The sequence below is a fragment of the Kogia breviceps genome, chromosome 1 (assembly GCF_026419965.1).
Source record: "Kogia breviceps isolate mKogBre1 chromosome 1, mKogBre1 haplotype 1, whole genome shotgun sequence".
NCBI lineage: Eukaryota > Metazoa > Chordata > Mammalia > Artiodactyla > Physeteridae > Kogia > Kogia breviceps.
The window spans coordinates 170,143,918-170,163,258 of NC_081310.1; the positions used below are offsets into that span (position 1 = coordinate 170,143,918).

A 19,341-nucleotide genomic window follows, 5' to 3' on the forward strand; every position below is an offset into this window, starting at 1 on the left:
CCCTGCATCGGCAAGCGGACTCTCAACCACTGCCAATTTTTTATTATTTTTGTTTGATGATCAGAACATAGACACTATGACTGGTTTGCACATAATTCTTTTTTAAAAAAAATAAACTTATTTTTGGCTGCGTTGGGTCCCCATTGCTGCGTGCAGGCTTTCCTGTAGTTGCAGCAAGTGGGGACTACTCCTCGTTGCGGTGCACCGGCTTCTCATTGCAATGGTTTCTCTTGTTGCAGAGCACGGGCTCTAGGCATGCGGGCTTCAGCAGTTGTGGCTCGCGGGCTCTAGAGCGCAGGCTCAATAGTTGTGGCGCATGGGCTTAGTTGCTCTGCGACATGTGGGATCCTCCCCAACCAGGGCTTGAACCCATGACCCCTGCATTGGCAGGCGGACTCTCAACCACTGTACCACCAGGGAAGCCCCTGCACATAACTCTAAATCTAAGTATTGAAAAGCGCTATAAGTTACATGGTTGTAATATTTTTTTCTACAATTTTGCAATGACTTTCCAGCTTAAAATTTGGATTCAACTTTTTCATATAAAGGGGATATCAGGGGAATACCCTGGTGGTCAGTGGTTAGGATTCCAGGCTTCCACAGCAGAAGACCCAGGTTTGATCCCTAGTCAGGGAAAGAAGATCCTGCAAGCCGGGCAGTGCAGCACCCCCCACAAAAAAAGATATCAAATACCAGTATCTTAAAATATTAATAAACTATTAAGTGTAAAACTCCATAAATTCATAATTTAATATTAAGCATACTGCCTACACCATAAAATTTTGAAATATTTTATATCACATTAACAAAAAAGGAAAACTGGATTACCCCTGCAAAAGATGTCACAAATGGCATACAGTCATGACAGGGGACCCAAGACTAAGACACAGTTTCTTTTTAAGGTGTGATTTAATAGATTTTCTTTAGAAAACTTACCCAATATTAGAGAGTATATATTTTCATTGATCATTTCCATGGAGCCTCTGTAAATATTGACCATACTCTAGGCCATGCTCTAGCCTTGTTGAAAAACAAATCTCAAATACCAAAGAATAAGTATTATACTTACCACATTGTGTGTCTAAATTATAATTAGAGGACAATAACAGCAGCTACTAAAAATGCCCTGTATGTTTGGAAAATTTTAAACATACTGCTTAACTGATCACAGAAGACATCAGATAGGAAATCAGAAAACACTTAGAATGAAATGACTTTGAAACTTGTAGGATGTACTTCATGCAAAGTCTTGAGTGCTTATATTAGAAAAGAAGATAAGCTAAAATTTAAAGAGCTAAATGTTAAAGTCAAGAAGTTAGACAAAGAGGGAGTTCCCTGGTGGCCTTGTGGTTAGGATTCGGGGCTTTCACTGATGTGGCCCGGGTTCCATCCATGGTGGAGGAACTGAGGTGAGGTCCTGCAAGCCTCAGGGCATGGGAGAGAGAGAGAGAGAGAGAGAGAGAGAGAGAGAGAGAGAGAGAGAGAGAGAGAGAGAGAGAGAGAGAGAGAGAGAGAGAGAGAGAGAGAGAGAGGGAGGGAGAGAGAGAGAGAGAGACGGAGGGAGAGAGGGGGGGGGAGAGAGAGAGGGAGAGAGAGGGAGAGAGAGAGAGAGAGAGAGAGAGAGAGAGAGAGAGAGAGAGAGAGAGAAAAGTTAGGCAAAGAACAACAAAACTAACCCAAAGAAAATGGAAGTAATGAGTTAATAAAAGTAAGAGGAGAAACTAAATAAGCAAGAAACAAATACATGTGAATTTTAAAAGATTGACATAACCGAAAGTTTATTCTTTGAGAAGAATAATGAAATAGATAAATCTCTGGTGAAATGATGAAGAGAAGTCACACAAAATTTTTGGAGTAGAAAAGAAGCTACAGGAGAGACTGATGGTGTAACATATGTTAAGACTACCTACCACAGCCCACCCTCTGGACAGCACAATTCACATCCATTGAATGTGCAAAATACACTCACCCTTCTCCCACAACTCCCAAAATCTCATTTGATTACAGCATCAGCTCAAAGTTCAGGATGAGGCTCTTTAGATGTGGCTCTTTGGGTGTGGTTCCTCTTGATCTGAAGATCTATGAAAAAATAATCAAGTTGTCTGCAACACAAACACAACATACAATGATGTTATAGAGATAAAATAACTGCAATAAATACTTCTGTTTAAAAGGGAGAAACAGGGCACACATAACAATCAGTGTTCCACGGCAATTCTGAAATCCCAGCCAGGTACATGTTTCCATTTCTTTGCTTGGGACTCAGTCCTGCTCCCAGGGAGTGATTCTCTGTGGCTTTGAGGTCTGCCTTCTGGACTCTTGGTTCTTCACATTGAGTCATCCTTCCTTTCCCATAAAAAGTGGCTTTTATTTTCTGCTGTGTAGCTTTTACAGCCTGCTTCCTGCCCATAGGAATTTGGGTGTTCCAAGGGCTCTTTTCATTTTGAACCATCCTTTTTACTTGAAGCTGGTGGTACTTCTAAAAATGCAGTTCTCCTGAACGTTGTGTTTTCTGGGAATTTTATTTAGGTTCTCAAAAGTCACATCCACAAATATCTTCAAGATAGGCACTTCTCTACCTTGGTCTGAGATTCAGTATGCTATAGGAAACACCCTTAAGATTCTTAAAAGCTCTCTTGTCTAGTAAAAAAAAAAGTCTAAGAGGCATTCATTCTACCATTCCTAGAAGCCACTTCATTTACTTGAGAGAATCTATGAAACACGCACTTAAAACTTTCTAAAGTCTTAACAAAAAGTCTTACAAACGCACTCTTGACCGCTTCTTTATTTTAAGAGTATTCTTCCTTTGAGAAACTTTTAATGGCTGGAAAAACTGTCCTGAGCCCTTCAAATAGCCTCTAAATTTTTCTTAAAAGCCAACTAGTTCCCTTTTAACATATCTGTCTCTTTCAGTACCTTATCATTGACAGCTAAAAGAAACCAGTTGGCACTCGGAACAGTCTACCTAGCAATCTCCTTAGCCAAATTCACCTATGCATTAACTACATTTTCTATTTTGTGTTTTACCACAGGTGACGTTCTTCTGAACTTTTTGCTACTACTTAACAGGAGTTATCTTTTCTCCGGCCTCCAATAACAATTTCCTTTCTCTCCTTCAAGTCTTCACTAACGGTCTCCCTGAGACCCTTCCAGCTTCCAAACACTCCTTGGTCCCAAGCCATTGCCACATGTTTTAGGTTTTTGTCACAGCAGGATAACACTTCTGGTATCAATTTCTTTTCCAGTTATCTATTACTGCATAACAAACCACACTAAAACTTAGTAAATTAAAACAATAATTTATTAGCTCTCATGCTCCAGTGAGTTGCCTGGGCCCAGCTAGGCATTCCTCACTTGGGCGGTCTCTCATGTGATTACTGTCAGATGATGGCTGGGGCTGGAGCCATCTGAAGGCTTGACTGGGCTAGATATCCAAGATGGCTCACTCACATAACTGGGAATTCATGTTGACTCTCTACTGGGAGCTTAGTTGGGGCTGTTAATCAAAGTGCCTACAAGTGACCTATCCATGTGGCTTGGGATTCTTACACCATGGTGTCTGGGTTCTGAGGGGGAGTGTCTGAAGGGAAAATATTCCAAGAGATCCCCATGGAAGCTGCAGTATTTCTTATGATCTAACCTTGGAAGTCCCAGAATGATACTTTCTCTGCATTCTATTGATTAAGCAAGTCAGCATTCTATTCTTTTGATTAAGTGAGTCATTAAGTCCAGTCCAGGTTTAAGGGGAGAGATAACTCCGCATCATCAAGGGAGGGAATTGATCACACTCATCTCTGGAGACTGTCTACAAAATCAAGTAAAAAATTATTTTGTCCATTTCAAAAAAAATAGTTTATAATTATAACTGTATTAAATGTATTAATTTTGGTAGACTGGACATTTCAAGTCTTCCCTTCCAAGAATAGGAGATGTTTTTCTGTTTGTTTAGATTTTGTCTTATAACTCAGTCATACTTAATTGGTGAGAGAAACTTTCTTTTTGGAACAAGAATGTAAAGGGATCAAAGCATTGTGTATACTTGGAATACATTATATTCATCCGAGTTCCTATATGAGGCTACATTATACAGATTTATAATTATTATGTTTAAGAAATTTTTAAGATTATAGAATAAATCTATCAGTATCCTTGTGGGAATAAATGTCTGCATGAATTTAAATTATGGCTGATGGCTAAAGCAGTGGCTTAAAGTCAGAAAAATCCAGTGACTTCTGGATTTTCATTCATTCTTAAGTTGATTGAACTGAGAAATAGTCCACTCTCCTCTACTCAACCTGACTCCCTTTTTCCAGCCCATAAAATTAAACCAAAGTCAGATTATTGGTCTTTGAGGGCAAAGATGGGCAGTCTCTACCATAATCAATATCGTTTAATGAGTACCGACTATATGATAGGTAATGGCTAGATACTTTGCACCTATTTTCTCACTTAAGATTAAATTAGACCAATAGGCCAAATAGAACAAAAGAGAGATCTCAGAGATAGATCTATGTATATATATGGGAATTTAATATATGATAAAAGTATAGCACAAATAAATGAGAATATGACTGTATCAGTCAGGGTCCAAGCAAGAGACAGACACCAGATAGTAATATGGACAGAAAAAGTTTAACATAGAGAACTATTAACTATATCAGGGGATGAAATAACAGGAGATTGAGTAGTAAGAAATAAAAAGAGCACGTAAAGAATACAAGAATCTCAGATGTAAGGAATAGCTACTACCTCTAGGACAATGCCCACAGAAGAGTGGGCAGCCTGAGACCCAGAATGGGTTGACAAAAGAGTGTCCTCTTCACTGGATGATGAAGTTGCACCAGTGAATTTTTCTGGAAATCTACCCAAGAGGGTGCCAGGGGAAGCTGCTGCATACTGGGCACTGCAGCCCACTGCACAATCTAGGAACCAGGTGCTGGAGAAGTTATGTGCTGCAAGCCCAGTGTCAGAGAAACTGCATACTGCAAGAGCCTGATGAGAGAAGGAATCAGGAAAAATCTTTTTCCTCAGTGTTCCTCCAGCATCCTCTACTGACTAGCTTAACATTATGCCAGATGCTAATAGAGAAGGGAGAAATATTTGAAGGGATCATCTTAAGTTTTGCTGAGCAGGCAATGAAGGGTAGATTTGGAATTGTGAGGCAGTACATTGAAAACTGGCACAGAGGCTAACTGGATTGTTTAGTAGATAGTTTTTGATAAATTGGCTCACTATATGGAGAAAAATACTAGATATCTATTTAATACCATATATAAAGGTGAGTTCCAAATGGGTTAAACACCTAAACATAAAAGGTAAAATTATGAATTTAATAAGAAAAAAAGTAGGAAGATATTTTGTAACCTAGAGACACAACAGAAATTGTTTTTTAAACTTCAAAAAAGTGTCACTTGAGGTAAAAAAGAAAAATCAATGGATTTGATTACATTAAATCAAGATTCTTTTTGGTTCAATAAAGGACTGTATAGACAAAGTCAAAAGAGAGATGACAAAATGGGAAAAGATATTTGCCTTGTCTCACACCAATAAGAGATTATTAACTAGGGCAGGATTTGGCAAACTCTTTCTGTAAAAGACCAAATAGTGAAAATTTAAGCAGGCTTTGTAGTCCAGATGATCTTTGACACAACTATTCACCTCTACTGTTGTAGTAGGAAAGCAGCCATAGACAGTAAGTGAATGGGTGTGACTGTGTTCTAATAAAACTTTATTTACGAAGACCAAAGGTGTGCCACGTTTGGTCTATGGGCTATAGTTTACTGGTCCTTAATCTAGAAAAGACAAGGAGCTCCTGCATACTAACAAAAAAAAATACAGCAATTTTTTTCAACATTTAAAATGGGAAGGGGACTTTCCTGGTGGCGCAGCGTTTAAGAATCCGCCTGCCAATCCAGGGGACACAAGTTCGAGCCCTGGTCTGGGAAGATGCCACATGCTGAGGAGCAACTATGCCCGTGCACCACAACCACAACTACTGAGCCTTCATGCCACAACTACTGAAGCCCATGCGCCTAGAGCCTGTGCTCCGCAACAAGAGAAGCCACCACAATGAGAAACCCGTGCACAACAAGGAAGAGCAGCCCCCGCTCGCCACAACTAGAGAAAGCTCACGGGTAGCAATGAAGACCCAACATGCCAAAAATAAATAAATAAATAAATAAATAAAACTTTTATTTTATTAGACTTGAGATGTCAGGATTTGTTAAACTACCACCATACATTAGCTCATAAAATAGGATTTAGGAGACTTTAACTTTCTACGTTATGCATTTAGGTATTGTTCATATTTTGTAGAATTTTATATGGCATCTATAATTAGCCTTGTATACAATATAGATTTTTTAAAATTAATGTTCTGTGGCTTATAATCAATTCTTTCTCCTTATTCTCTGAGTAATTCCTTCTTGCATTTTGATAGAAAATGCAAAGTTGAATGGTGTTACCAAATGGCTGACTGTCCAAGATCTATAAGTATAGAAGTCAGCTTGCTATCCTTTCTGGTTTTCTTTATAGAGATATAATTCACATAGTATAAAATTCACCCTTCTAAATGTACAATTCAGTCATTTTTAGTATATTTAAGAGGCTTTGCAGCCATCACTACTATCTAATCAGAACATTTTCATCACCCCCAAATAGAAACCCCATACTGGGACTTCCCTGGCGGTCCAATGGTTAAGACTCCACGCAGGGGGGAACGGGTTCGATCCTGGTTGGGGAACTAGATCCTGCATGCTGTGCAGCCAAAAAAAAGAAAAAACCCCACACCCCTTAGCAGTCATCCCCCATGTCTCCCACTCAGCATCTGACAACCACTAAGCTACTTCCTGTCTATGAATTAGCTTATTCTGATTTTTTTTTTTTTTGGCCACACTCAGCGTGGCATGCAGAATCTCATTGTCCTGACCAGGGATCAAACCCGCACCCACTGCAGTGGAAGCAGAGTTTTCACCTCTGGATCGCCAGGGAAGTCCCCAAGCATTTCATACAAGTGGAATCATACAACATGTGGCCTTTTGCATCTGGCTTCTTTCACTAAGCAGAATGTTTTTGCGGTTTATCCATGTTGCAGCATATATCAGTAGTTCATTCTTTTTTGTAGCTGAATATTATTTCATTTATGGATGTAACATATTTTGTTCATTCATTCATCAGTTGATGGACATTTGTTTTTTCCCACTTTTTGGCTATTATGAATAATGCTGCTATATCTTTTTTAAAATTTTTTAAAATTATTATTATTACTGACTTTTGGCTGTGTTGGATCTTCGTTGCTACACACGAGCTTTCTCTAGTTGTGGCAAGCGGGGGCTACCCTTCATTGTGGTGCATGGGCTTCTCATTGCAGTGGCTTGTTGTGGAGCACGGGCTTTAGGCATGTGGGCTTCAGTAGTTGTGGCGCATGGGCTTAGTTGCTCTGTGGCATGAGGGATCTTCCCGGGCCAGGGATTGAACCCGTGTTCCCTGCATTGGCAGGCGGATTCTTAACCACTGTGCCACCAGGGAAGTCCCAATAGTGTTGCTATGAACATTTGTGTACAAGTTGCAGTATGAACATATGTTTTCAACTTTCTTGGGCATACCTAGGAGTAAAATTGCTGGATCACTTGGCAACTCTGTGTTTAACTTTTTGAAAAACTGCTAAACTATTTTCCACAGCAGCTTCACCATTTTACATTCCCACCAGCGATGGATCAGTGTTCCAATTTCTCAATATTCTCTCTAAAACTTGTTATTGTCTGTCTTTTTTATTATAACCATCTTAGTGGGTGTAAAGTGGTATTTCATTGTTGTTTTGATTTGCATTTCCCTGATGATTAATACAATTTCTGTTCTAATGCTTATGTGTGTGTGATTGTGGTGGTGGTCATGGTATAGTAATTACTTTGCTATAGTGACAAGGTATTTATGGATTGTATGTTGAAGAAAACATAAAACATAGAACGATTTGATTCTATTCTCTCCCACGTTTTCCATTCACCTGTCCTCCCCGACAACAAACAAAAAGACACCCAATCAACTCATTTTATCTTCTTCATGTAGCAAGGTGGCTCGATTGGACACAGTTTGGGAGTCAGTATTTCTGATAAGTGAAAGTCATTAATGCCCTTCTCTCCACCTCCACATACCTATTTAAATCTGTCTTAGTTGGCTTGAGTTGCCATAACAAAATACCACAGACTTGGGTGACTTAAAAAACAGAAATTAATTTTCTTACAATTCTAGAGGCTGGAAAGTCTAAGATCAAGGTGCCAGCTAATTCACTTTATGGTAAGGACTCTCTTCCTGGCTTGCAGACGACCACCTTCTTGCTACCTCCTCACATGGCCTTTCCTCAGTGTATGTGTGTGGAGAGAGAGAGAATGAGAGTTCTCTGGTATCTCTTCTTAAAAGGACACTAATCCTATTGGATCATGAACCCACTTTCATGATCTCATTTAACTTTAATGACTTCTTTAGAGGCTCCATCATCAAATACAGCCATACCTGAGTTTAGGGCTTCAACATATGAATTGGGGGGTGATATAAATAGTCAGTGTATTCTCTGATTTCCTCGGAACCTCCTGAGAATCAGTCTTGATCTATGTCCACTATTTGATTCGTACACATGCAAACTTATCTGATGTATTGGTTTAGCCCTGACTGATTGGAAGGAAATTCAACTATGCACTTGGGGGAAATTTCAAGAGGAGGAGACTGTATGGGGCTTACGCAAAAAGCCAAATCCAGCAACAGGGACTATGAGAGGGCAGTAATAGGTCACTGCACTACACAACATCAAGGGCACCGTTCACATCATAATCTATGTGAATGGCACTCCCTGGAGCTTTTTGTAGTGCAAAACCTATAAGGCCATATCCTAGTTAGTGGTTCTGAATATAGTGTATCAGCAAGTACTGGTACCCTTCCTGAAACCTTTTTCAGTCCAGACACTATGGAGGTATGCCCGGGGAGGAAATTGCTATATGCATGTGTTGAAAAAGCTGGATCACTAAATATCAGCTTATTTGGGGGTCCTCTTTACTACAAAACCATTCTAACTGAATTTAGTGTTCTTTTTTAGTGGGATTCTTCCAACTGAGCTTAACACTAAGGAATCAACTACCAAATAAAGTTCTTTGGCTACAAGCAACAGAAACCAACTCTGGCTAACTTAAGGGGGAACATCAAAGGATTTGTTGAAAGAAAATGTGAAAATTCACAAAATCAAAAGACAGTCTGAACAGTTAAGTATCAAGATAATCAGGAATCAGGGCAGTTCTGGATATGCAGGTAACAGAAGCAAACAGAAAGGCCCTTCAGGATACTGCCCCAGAATGAATCAACTTGAAGAGTTGTTTGTTCTCTTGTCTCCCACTAAAATATTCTTCCAGAGAAAGCACTTCCAAGTGGCCTAGTCGGGATGAGACACCATCCCCTGACTGGGGAAGGGCAGAGAACTATGACTGACAGCCCCACCAAGCCAGCGTATAGTGGGGGAGGAGGCATTCTCCGAAAGAAGGAGATAGAGGAAAACAACAGATGTCCTCTGCATTCCAACCATGGTTGCCAAGCAACGTCCTCCCACTTTTTTTTTCATACCATATACAATTTTTAAATGCCTCTGCCTAACATAATGTAATTATCTCACATGCAAACAAAGAATACACTCAACTCCTTCCAAAAGGCAATAACCCATGTCCAGTTATGGCATCCGTTTCTCCCCTGGTTCCATCATGATCCCCCTCCATATTTTGCAACTTGTGGACAAAATGATGAATATAACCATCACAATTCACATCATACATGAGTCTAGGGGAAGGGAAAAGGAAAGAAAAGGATAATTACTTTCTAAATATATCTGACTTTCTGCATATTACTCTATGTCAGCTTGAGAAGGAAAAACCCAGTTTTCCTCCTGTGTTTCTCCTTTACTTTCATACCTGTACCACACTCAAAACATTTCTGACACCAGATGTGTGGGGTTTATCTCCACAACAAGCAATTCTCTGTAATGCTAGCTGGGTGTCCTACAGTCTAACTCAATCCTGACACCATCTACCTGGAGTTAGCTTCAAATTCCATAGGTTAAGGACTCAGTCCTACAAGATTTCTCCTCCCCCCATACTTCGTCTGCCAATTGCAAGTCCAGGTTGTCACATGTGCTTCTGGCCAACTGGCTCTCAGTTGGAGGTTCCCATGACCTCCTCATAGGGTTTGATTAATTTGCTAGAGTGGCTCACAGGACTCAGGAAAACTGTTCGCTTACTGTTTACCAGTTTATTATAAAAGGTATGATAAAGGACACAGATGAACATCCAGATAGAAGAGATGCACAGAGCAAGGCATCAGGGAAGAGACACAGAGCTTCCATGCCCCCTCTGGGCATGCCCCTCTCCCTATATCTCTACATGTTCACCAACCTGGAAGCACTCAGAACCTCATACTATTGGGATTTTTATGGAGGCTTCATCACATAGACGTGATCAATTATTAACTCCATTTCAAGCCCCTCTTTCCTCTCTAGAGAGTGGAAAATTCCAAGATTCTAATCATGGCTTGGTCTTTCTGGTGATCAGCCCCCATCCAGGAGCCCACTGAGTCACCTCATTAGAACAAAGGCATTGCTATCACTCAGGAAATTCCAAGGAACTCTGTCAGGACCTGGGGTCAAAGACCAAATATTAGAATGAAAGATGCTTCTAGTGCTTTATTAATTAGGAATTAATTAATTCCTTGAGATTAGGATATTACAAGGGTTTTAGAGCTCTGTATCAAGAACCAGGGGTAGAGAACAGTATATATATTTTCTGTTATCTCACAGTTATATCTAAATAAAAGAGAAAAAATATCCATGGCACAGCAAGGAAGGAAATGTAAGTAGAGGCAGCAGTCCTCGCTTAATGGAGCTGATTGTGGTATTTATGACTTCTCTCCTCTCCCACCAATTCAGATTGTCTTGTCATTGGTCAGTACCTTGGTTGGACTAGTGCTTTGCCAGGTGGGTTGTGGTAGTCAGCCTTCAAGGTAGCACCCAGTGATTCTCACCCCTGGGGTTCATGTCCTTGTTTAGTCCTTTCCCACACTGAATAGATCCTAGAATATTTTAGATTATTGGGATTGAGCCTTCTCCCAGGGTCGCTCCATCATCTGCTCTCATGCTTACCACTCTGGTTTTCAGCTCTCTCTTTACTTTGGACCCTGGAAATTACTCTTTCTTCTTACCAGTTCAGTTATGCATTTCCTTAAATTTTAGTCAGCATTTCTAAGTGTTTATCATCTGAACATTTTCAGGTTATCTAGTATTCCAGATTGCTGAAGTTGAAAGTTGCCTTGTGTTTACATTTCTATCTCCCCAACTAGACTACAAGCTCCACAGAGACAAGGAAGATATTTTGTTCATAATTATGTTCGATAATTTTGCAATGTGCCTGGTACATAATAGACATTCATTACATGTTTGTTAAATGAGCACATGTAACCAGGGAAGGAATGGATGCCATAACTGGACATGGATTGTCTCCTTTTGGAAGGAGTTGAGTGCATTTTTTGTTTGCATGTGAGATTATTAATAATTTATTAATCAATCAGTTAATGAGAAGGTGTGTAAAAGACTTTCCCCATTTAAAAAAAATTTATTTATTTTATTTATTTTTGGCTGCGTTGGGTCTTCGTTGCTATGCATGGGCTTTCTCTAGTTGTGGCGAGCGGGGGCTAATCTTCGTTGCAGTGTGTGGGCTTCTCATTGCAGTGGCTTCTCTTGTTGAAGAGCACAGGCTCTAGGCAAGCGGGCTTCAGTAGTTGTGGCGCACGGGCTTCAGTAGTTGTGGCGCACAGGCTTAGTTGCTCCGCGGCATGTGGGATCCTCCCAGACCAGGGATCGAACCCATGTCCCCTGCATTGGCAGGTGGATTCTTAACCACTGTGCCACCAGGGAAGTCCCAAGACTTTCCCCATTTAACAAAATTCTCTTTCAGAATTCTCTGTTGTTGATAATTAAACCTTGAGACTTGCCTTTTAGATATCATTGTTTGGCCTGCAAACATGGTGGTCATTTGAGTTTTACTTCTTTTTTTAAAAAATTTATTTTATGAAGTATAGTTGATTTACAGTGTTGTGTTAATTTCTCCTGTAGTTTTACTTCTTCTTATACTTACTATTTTTTTAATCTTGAAAGTCTCCAGAGGGTGTGGAATTTGGTTATGTTGACCTAGTTATAACACTGACAGGACATGAACTTCTCTGTGTCAGGGTAAAAGAAATAAAATTTATTCATATAAATATATTATTTGCATTGGTTTTTATAGAGCTTGTTCTTTAATGGATGGATATTTTAGTGATTGACTTGAAATTTTTCATTGTTTAGAATAGCTGTTCCATAGTCTGTGGAGCTTGACTTGATCAATTTCATGATCAAAAGAGAATTCTTGATTCTTTTTTCTACACTTGCCCCCATCTTCCCCTTTTCTGAAATCTTATCTAGTAGTTCAGGCCAAAACCTTGGGAAGTAATTGCGAATCCTCTTTTCCTACAGCCCTCACCCCACATCCAATTCATTAGCAATCCTGTTGACTCTCCTTTTTATTTTTATTTTATTTTTAATTTTTTTTTTTGCGGTACGCGGGCCTCTCCCGTTGCGGAGCACAGGCTCCGGACGCGCAGGCTCAGCGGCCATGGCTCACGGGCCCAGCCGCTCCGCGGCATGTGGGATCTTCCCGGACCGGGGCACGAACCCGCGTCCCCTGCATTGGCAGGCAGACTCTCAACCACTGCGCCACCAGGGAAGCCCGACTCTCCTTTTTAAAGACTCTAACCTCTTCTCTGAAGTCCTACCTATCAAGTCTAAACCCCCATCATTTCTTGCCTAGACTACTGCAGAGCCCGCAACTCACCTGCCTGCTATCACTCATGTCCCCACTATCAGTTCTCCACACAACAGCCAGAGAGAACTTTTCAAAATATAAATCAGATCACATCAGATATACAGTTATGGACTAATTTAAAAGGCAACTGGAAAACATATCCTCTTGTGTCATCCCTGGCTATGTTGTAGGAAGCCAGGGGCCACCTAAAAAAAAATGGTGTGACTTTCCATCCCTAACAAATTAAAAAAAAAAAAAAAAAGAGGGAAGTGTTGCTTCCTGAGAACTTTATGGGAAGTTATACATTGCAGAGCTTGGCCTGATTATCTTGGCTGCCCTCTATCCTTCATTGTGCAGCTAGCGCAAACAACCTCTGAGCAATCAGCACGAGAATGCTGAAAAAATAGTCATAGTAACCTGGTGTTTTCCAGATACATCCCTGCTGTTCTACTTGCTTCTCTCATTACAAAGTTGACCTTTGATGAACTAGTAAAAGGCTAGCTCCTATGATGGCCCAGGGTTGCTGCTCTGATGTTATGCCATCACTTGGCAGGAATGAACATGATGGATTTTGATCCTCTTCTATGATGCCTTCCAGAAGGACCAATGGCCAGAAATACAGTGGGCAGAAAAATGTTCTCTGACTCAGGTCAAAATGGACACACATTTAACATAAAATTAATGAAGCTTAAGATTTAGGACCCCTTCCTTGTCTGAGAGCCTTCCAAAATCCTGTACCCAATTTTGTGTTCCTATTTATGTATTCTTTTGCTCCCCGCCATTTGCAACAGAGTTTACAACTCTTATCCCCAGGTTTTGTGACAGCTACCAGGAAAAGGAGATTCAGGATGTTGATGATATGAGCTGGGGGAAAAGAGCAGCAAATACTGTATCCCTGGGACCTTCTATTTTGCTGACACCCTGAAAGAACTTCTGTCCCAACCATTCCAAGCCACTCAACATGCACACCCTTAACTCAGCAATCACCACTTTTTGTCATTCCCAAGAATCCTGGCAGATTGCCAGCTGTGTAGTCATCCGTAAGACCCCATTGAAAAAAAATGATCCTAAATATCTTTATTAGGAATTTCTATGTCAGCTTGACCATCTCTTCTCCACAGAACAGAGAGAGACCAGTTTGTAATAGGTAGTTCCACTTGGCCCTCCCTCTCTACCATCTAAGGTACAAATTGTGATTCACTGAAGTCTGGGCAGGATGTATCAATATTTGAACTTCTTGGAACACAGCAGACTCTCTGACTTATTAAACTTAACTAGAAGTAAGATTTTTTGCTTTGATCTCTGTCCCCAAGTCATGGACAATCAAAATACTCTGGATTTGCATTGACTTCGATAGCTCCATCTTTAGGCAAAATTGCACAAGTAACTTAACTTGTGTCAGTCAGCACTTCCCCACTTCCCCTCTCCTTCATCATCTCCAGCGCAGGACATTGAAGTCTCACTGAGTCATATTTATACTAATAATTTTTTAATGTTTAAGAACCACCATTTAAAAAAGCACCCAGTAATGGGACTTCCCTGGCGGTCCAGTGGTTAAGACTCCACACTTCCACTGCAGGGGTATGGGTTCCATCCCTGGTCAGGAAACTAAGATAACACATGCCATGTGGTTAAAAAAATAAAATAAAATAAAACATAAAATTTAAAAGTACCCAGTAAAACTATATAATCCTCAGGGCCCACAAAACCCATCTTTGTCTTCAGGGAGTGGCAACTTGAAGGCTTCATTATTGAGAGACCTTAATTTCTATTTAAAGATCAAGTTAATAGAAGATCAGTATATTTCTGACTAAGCTAGATACGCAGAATATTTCACATTTCCCAGCAATGTGGAGGTCCAGGTATCAACTCAAGTTTTCAGTCTGGCAAAAAAAAAAAAAAAAAAAAAAAAAAAATCGGGCTTCCCTGGTGGCGCAGTGGTTGAGAGTCCGCCTGCCGATGCAGGGGATACGGGTTCGTGCCCCGGTCCGGGAAGATCCCACATGCCGCGGAGCAGCTGGGCCCGTGAGCCATGGCCGCTTAGCCTGCGCGTCCGGAGCCTGTGCTCTGCAACGGGAGAGGCCACAACAGTGAGAGGCCCGCGTACCAAAAAAAAAAAAAAATCACTCTACTTCAACTTTACCTGATATGCTATGCCTCCTATTTACTAAACATCACATTACCCAGGAGGTTCACCAGCATTTCATTGTAAATTAAGCTAACATTTTTTTTCCCCTTAGGTTCTCACAACTGTATCACATGTATGGTGTTATAGGAAGAGTGGATTCCATTAAATATAAGATCTCCCACTTGATGAGTCTAGATATCCATGTTGCAGATTCAGAGTTGGGGAGAGCTGAATTGGTCTGCATAATAGAGGAAGGCAAATTGGAGTACAGAAGGTAATTCTAGAGTGAGGGATATATAGGAAAGGGAGAGTGAGGGGAGCCAGCAAAATTCTGGAAGACTGGAGGTACATGGGGTTAAATGTTAATGAGAAACCCATAGAATGGCAGCATAACTGAAAAGAATTTTAAGACTGGGGGACTCCCCAGGCTTCCCTGGTGGCACAGTGGTTAAGAATCCGCCTGCAGGGCTTCCCTGGTGGCGCAGTGGTTGAGAATCCGCCTGCCGATGCAGGAGACACGGGTTCGTGCCCTGGTCCGGGAAGATCCCACATGCCGCGGAGCAACTAAGCCCGTGAGCCATGGCCGCTAGGCCTGCGCGTCCGGAGCCTGTGCTCCGCAATGGGAGAGGCCACAACAGTGAGAGGCCCGCATACCGCAAAAAAAAAAAAAAAAAAAAAGAATCCGCCTGCCAATGCAGGGGACACGGGTTCAAGCCCTGGTCTGAGAAGATCCCACATGCCGCGGAGCAGCTAAGCCCGTGAGCCACAAACGACTGAGCCTGTGCTCTAGAGCCCGCCAGCCACAACTACTGAGCCCGCGTGCCAAAACTACTGAAGCCCACACGCCTAGAGGCCCTGCTCCGCAACGAGAAGCCACTGCAATGAGAAGCCAGCCCACTGCAACGAAGAGTAGCCCCCGCTCACCACAACTAGAGAAAGCAGGTGTGCATCAACAAAGACCCAACACAGCCAAAACTAAATAAATAAATAAATAAGACCAGGGGACTTCCCTGGTGGCCCAGTGGCTAAGACTCTGAGCTCCCAGTGCAGGGGGCCCAGGTTTGATCCCTGGTCAGGGAACTAGATCCTGCATGCCGCAACTAAGACCCGGCGCAGCCAAATAAATAAATATTAAAAAAAAAAAAAAAGAATTTTAAGATTGGAGTTTTCCCTTCTTCAATGTAAATATTTCCCTGCCCGCCTCTAATCTTATACCTACTACTCAAATTAATGTTTAGTATGAGTAGTTTTTGTAAAACTTGGAGAAAGAAGTGAGGTCATACATGTGGAAGGGATCAGGAACCCAGTGGGATAACCTGAGAATGTAATCCCTAGGAATTCACAGGATTCTTAAGAAGGCTGTGGATTTCTTTTTTTTTCTTTTTTTTTTTTTTTTTTGCGGTACGCGGGCCTCTCACTGCTGTGGCCTCTCCCGTTGCGGAGCACAGGCTCCGGACGCACAGGCTCATTGGCCACGGCGCACGGGCCCAGCCGCTCCGCGGCACGTGGTATCTTCCCAGACCGGGGCACGAACCCGTATCCCCTGCATCGGCAGGCGGACTCTCAACCACTGCGCCACCAGGGAAGCCCTGTGGATTTCTTTCAAAGGGTTTGGGATTGGAGGCTAGAGGCAATTGCTTGTTTGTTTTGTTTTTTACTTTTTAAAAATATTTATTTATTTATTTTTGTAGAGGCAATTTTATGTAATCTCAGAGGATAGGGAGCTGGGCTGCTCGCTTGGCCTCTCCTTTTCTCATCCCACCAGGTGTGTCTTGAGATGCGGGGAGAGCTCTGGGCATCACCCTTGTTTGGGCTCCATTTGGGTCCGTCCTCTCAGCAGACCTTCCTTGCAGCTCACTAGTCTACACTGAGGACTGGCACTCAGGGTTGCTGAGCGTAGCCATGGAGACCATGAACGTGTGTAAGGTGCACAGCTCACACTCCGCTCACCGAACCCTGCACCCTGGCACAGAGCTGCATCCACTCAGGGAGGGGGTGCTCTTTACTGACTTCCTCTAAGGGGCTCTTTTAGATTAGATTAGAGGTGGCCTGCTGCCACTGACTGGGTCAGAACAGGAAGGGGAAACCTACCCCTCCCATACTTGTCCTAGTGGCCTACCTTCCCTTAGAGGTTTATACAATTCTCTGCTCTTGGGTTTCAGTAATTGTTCCTGACTTAGCTACCTCACCCCCTCTACCCCCGTAACTTTCAAGGCCACCTCTCTCACAATGGGTAGGACTTCTATCTGCAATGCAGAACAGTTCTATTTTCTTTCTTTGATCCTTGGCCTCCCAAACTGTGTTCACTTAGGCCACTGGGAATAATGAGCAAGGCTATTGAAGAGCCAGGTACTTCTTAATGCCTTTTCCTTTTTCTACAAAGACACAAAGGCCCTGCCAAAGCTTTGAAACTAAACTCTTAGACTCCTCCCATCTGTGCCTGTGTGTGTTACATCAAAAGGAGCCTAGTGAAAGGGAGAAAGAAGGGGACAAAGAGGGTGGTTTTCTTTTTCTAGTTATAACTGTTTGCATTTTCTGATTTTTCTGAAATGAGTACACAGAGGCTCAGGGAGGTTATATAACTTGCCTGAGGTCACATAGTCAGTAAGCGGTGATCTGGACGTCGATCCTATCCCAGGACTTCAGGTTGCATGGAAGGCTCTTTCCACTATAAATGAGCTATTCCTGGAAGTTTGAGGCTGGCTGCCAGGCTTGGAGAAGAAAGAGATTTTGCCGTAAGGACAGAGACATATTACTGTCCCTGAGCTGGTGAAAAAGGACCTAAATATCTCTAGAGTCCAGCAAGTGAACGTACCACCTCCAAGTGATTGGAGAGCAGTCATTTCCAGATTCTAGCTGGGCTAATGGGGTCTCTCTCTCTCTCTCTCTCAGGGAAACGCATAATTAGAATCAGGAGTGACCAACTCAATCAGTGGAGTCACCTGAACAGAGAAATATGCTTCAGAGCTATGGGTTGGTCGTCTTCTTCCTGCCAGTGGAACAAAATGCTGAGCAAAGTTATGCAGAGAGTCACACGAGAGGAAGACATAGGACAATTCCTAATGTCTTTAGTTCCCGGATCCAGTGAATTCCTACTTTGGGAGGCCAAAGAACTTGGGACAAAGGCCACTACATCCCAAACTAGTCATTTCCAAACTGTAAATCGATTGCCATTTATCACACATTTTCATGAAACAAGAGGCCAAACAGCTTAATGGCTAAAAGCCCCAACAAGGACACAGACTTCCTGGGTGACTTGGGTAAGTTTCTTAATATCTGTTTCCTCAAATGTAAGATAGAAATGGTACCTTTCTCATATGATTTTTATGATGATTCAATGAGTGGCTATGTGAAAAGTCTTCAGAATAATGACTGGAACATAGAAAGTAATGTGTAAATGTTAGCTATTACTCAAATTTGTTTTCTTCTTCTTTCTCCCATTTTATAAATGGGGAAAGTAAGACCCCAAAAGTCAAGGGTTTTGTCCAAGGCCATGTAGTAATCACATAGTTAGGCTGGGCCTAGAACTAAAAGTCTTCCAATCCTATGTGCAATATTTAATTCATCACCCTAAATGTCCTGCAACCAACCACCAGTGCAGAGTTTCCTTGGGAAAAATGTTAGAACTCAAGCCTTGAGGGTATTATGAAAGCTGGTAAGGAACAGCTCTCTTCCTCTGCTCCCAGTTGGAGAACTAGGCTACTGCAACTTGGCCTGCCCAGCTGGGCCTCCATGCCTGTACAATCGAGGAAGAAGAAGAGGGCTTGGTAATGATAATACAAGATTTTGAGAAGTATCTTGCAAAGAATCCTGCAGCCAAAAACATGTCTGCTAATGATTAAGCAATCAGGAAGTGCAGAAATCATAAAGAACCAACACCAATGATCTCAGTTACCAGAGACACAAAGTGGGTGATTCACAGGAGGATGCCTGAAGCTACACTCCAAACCTCCACCTGCCGCCTGTAGAAGCCCTAGCCTGGTCACCACTGACAGAGTAATAACAGTCTCTCCTTTCCTCTGCTTTGAAAATCTCACACGTGCACCTCTCATTTGCAGGACACAACCCAGAACTGTGCTGTCGAGGGAATCTGGGAAACAGTCTTGAGGCTTCCAGCCTCCAAAATATAGGGGAAGTGAGGATGAATCTTAGAAGGAAGTGAGAATGGTGCTGAGATGCCAACAATCTGATATGGTCTACCCCTTTAGCTAGTCAGTGAAATTCATATACATTCTTCTGTCCATATTTAACTTTCAAAGAACAGTAATGTTTTCCTTAATACAATGCAACTATCCCTCATATGAATAGGGATGTTGTTATAGGCTGAATTGTGTTTCTCCAAAATTCATA

General features: G+C 41.8%; 1 long non-coding RNA gene across 1 annotated transcript in view; it reads left to right on the top strand.

The window, feature by feature from the left end:
* The window catches only part of LOC136791978 (uncharacterized), a 49,312-nt gene that overhangs the window by 20,332 nt on the left and 9,639 nt on the right, over nucleotides 1–19,341 (top strand). Inside the window, exon 2 of the long non-coding RNA XR_010836392.1 lies at nucleotides 17,884–18,251. This is a non-coding gene — a long non-coding RNA (uncharacterized lncRNA). The remainder of the gene's footprint in view (nucleotides 1–17,883; nucleotides 18,252–19,341) is intronic.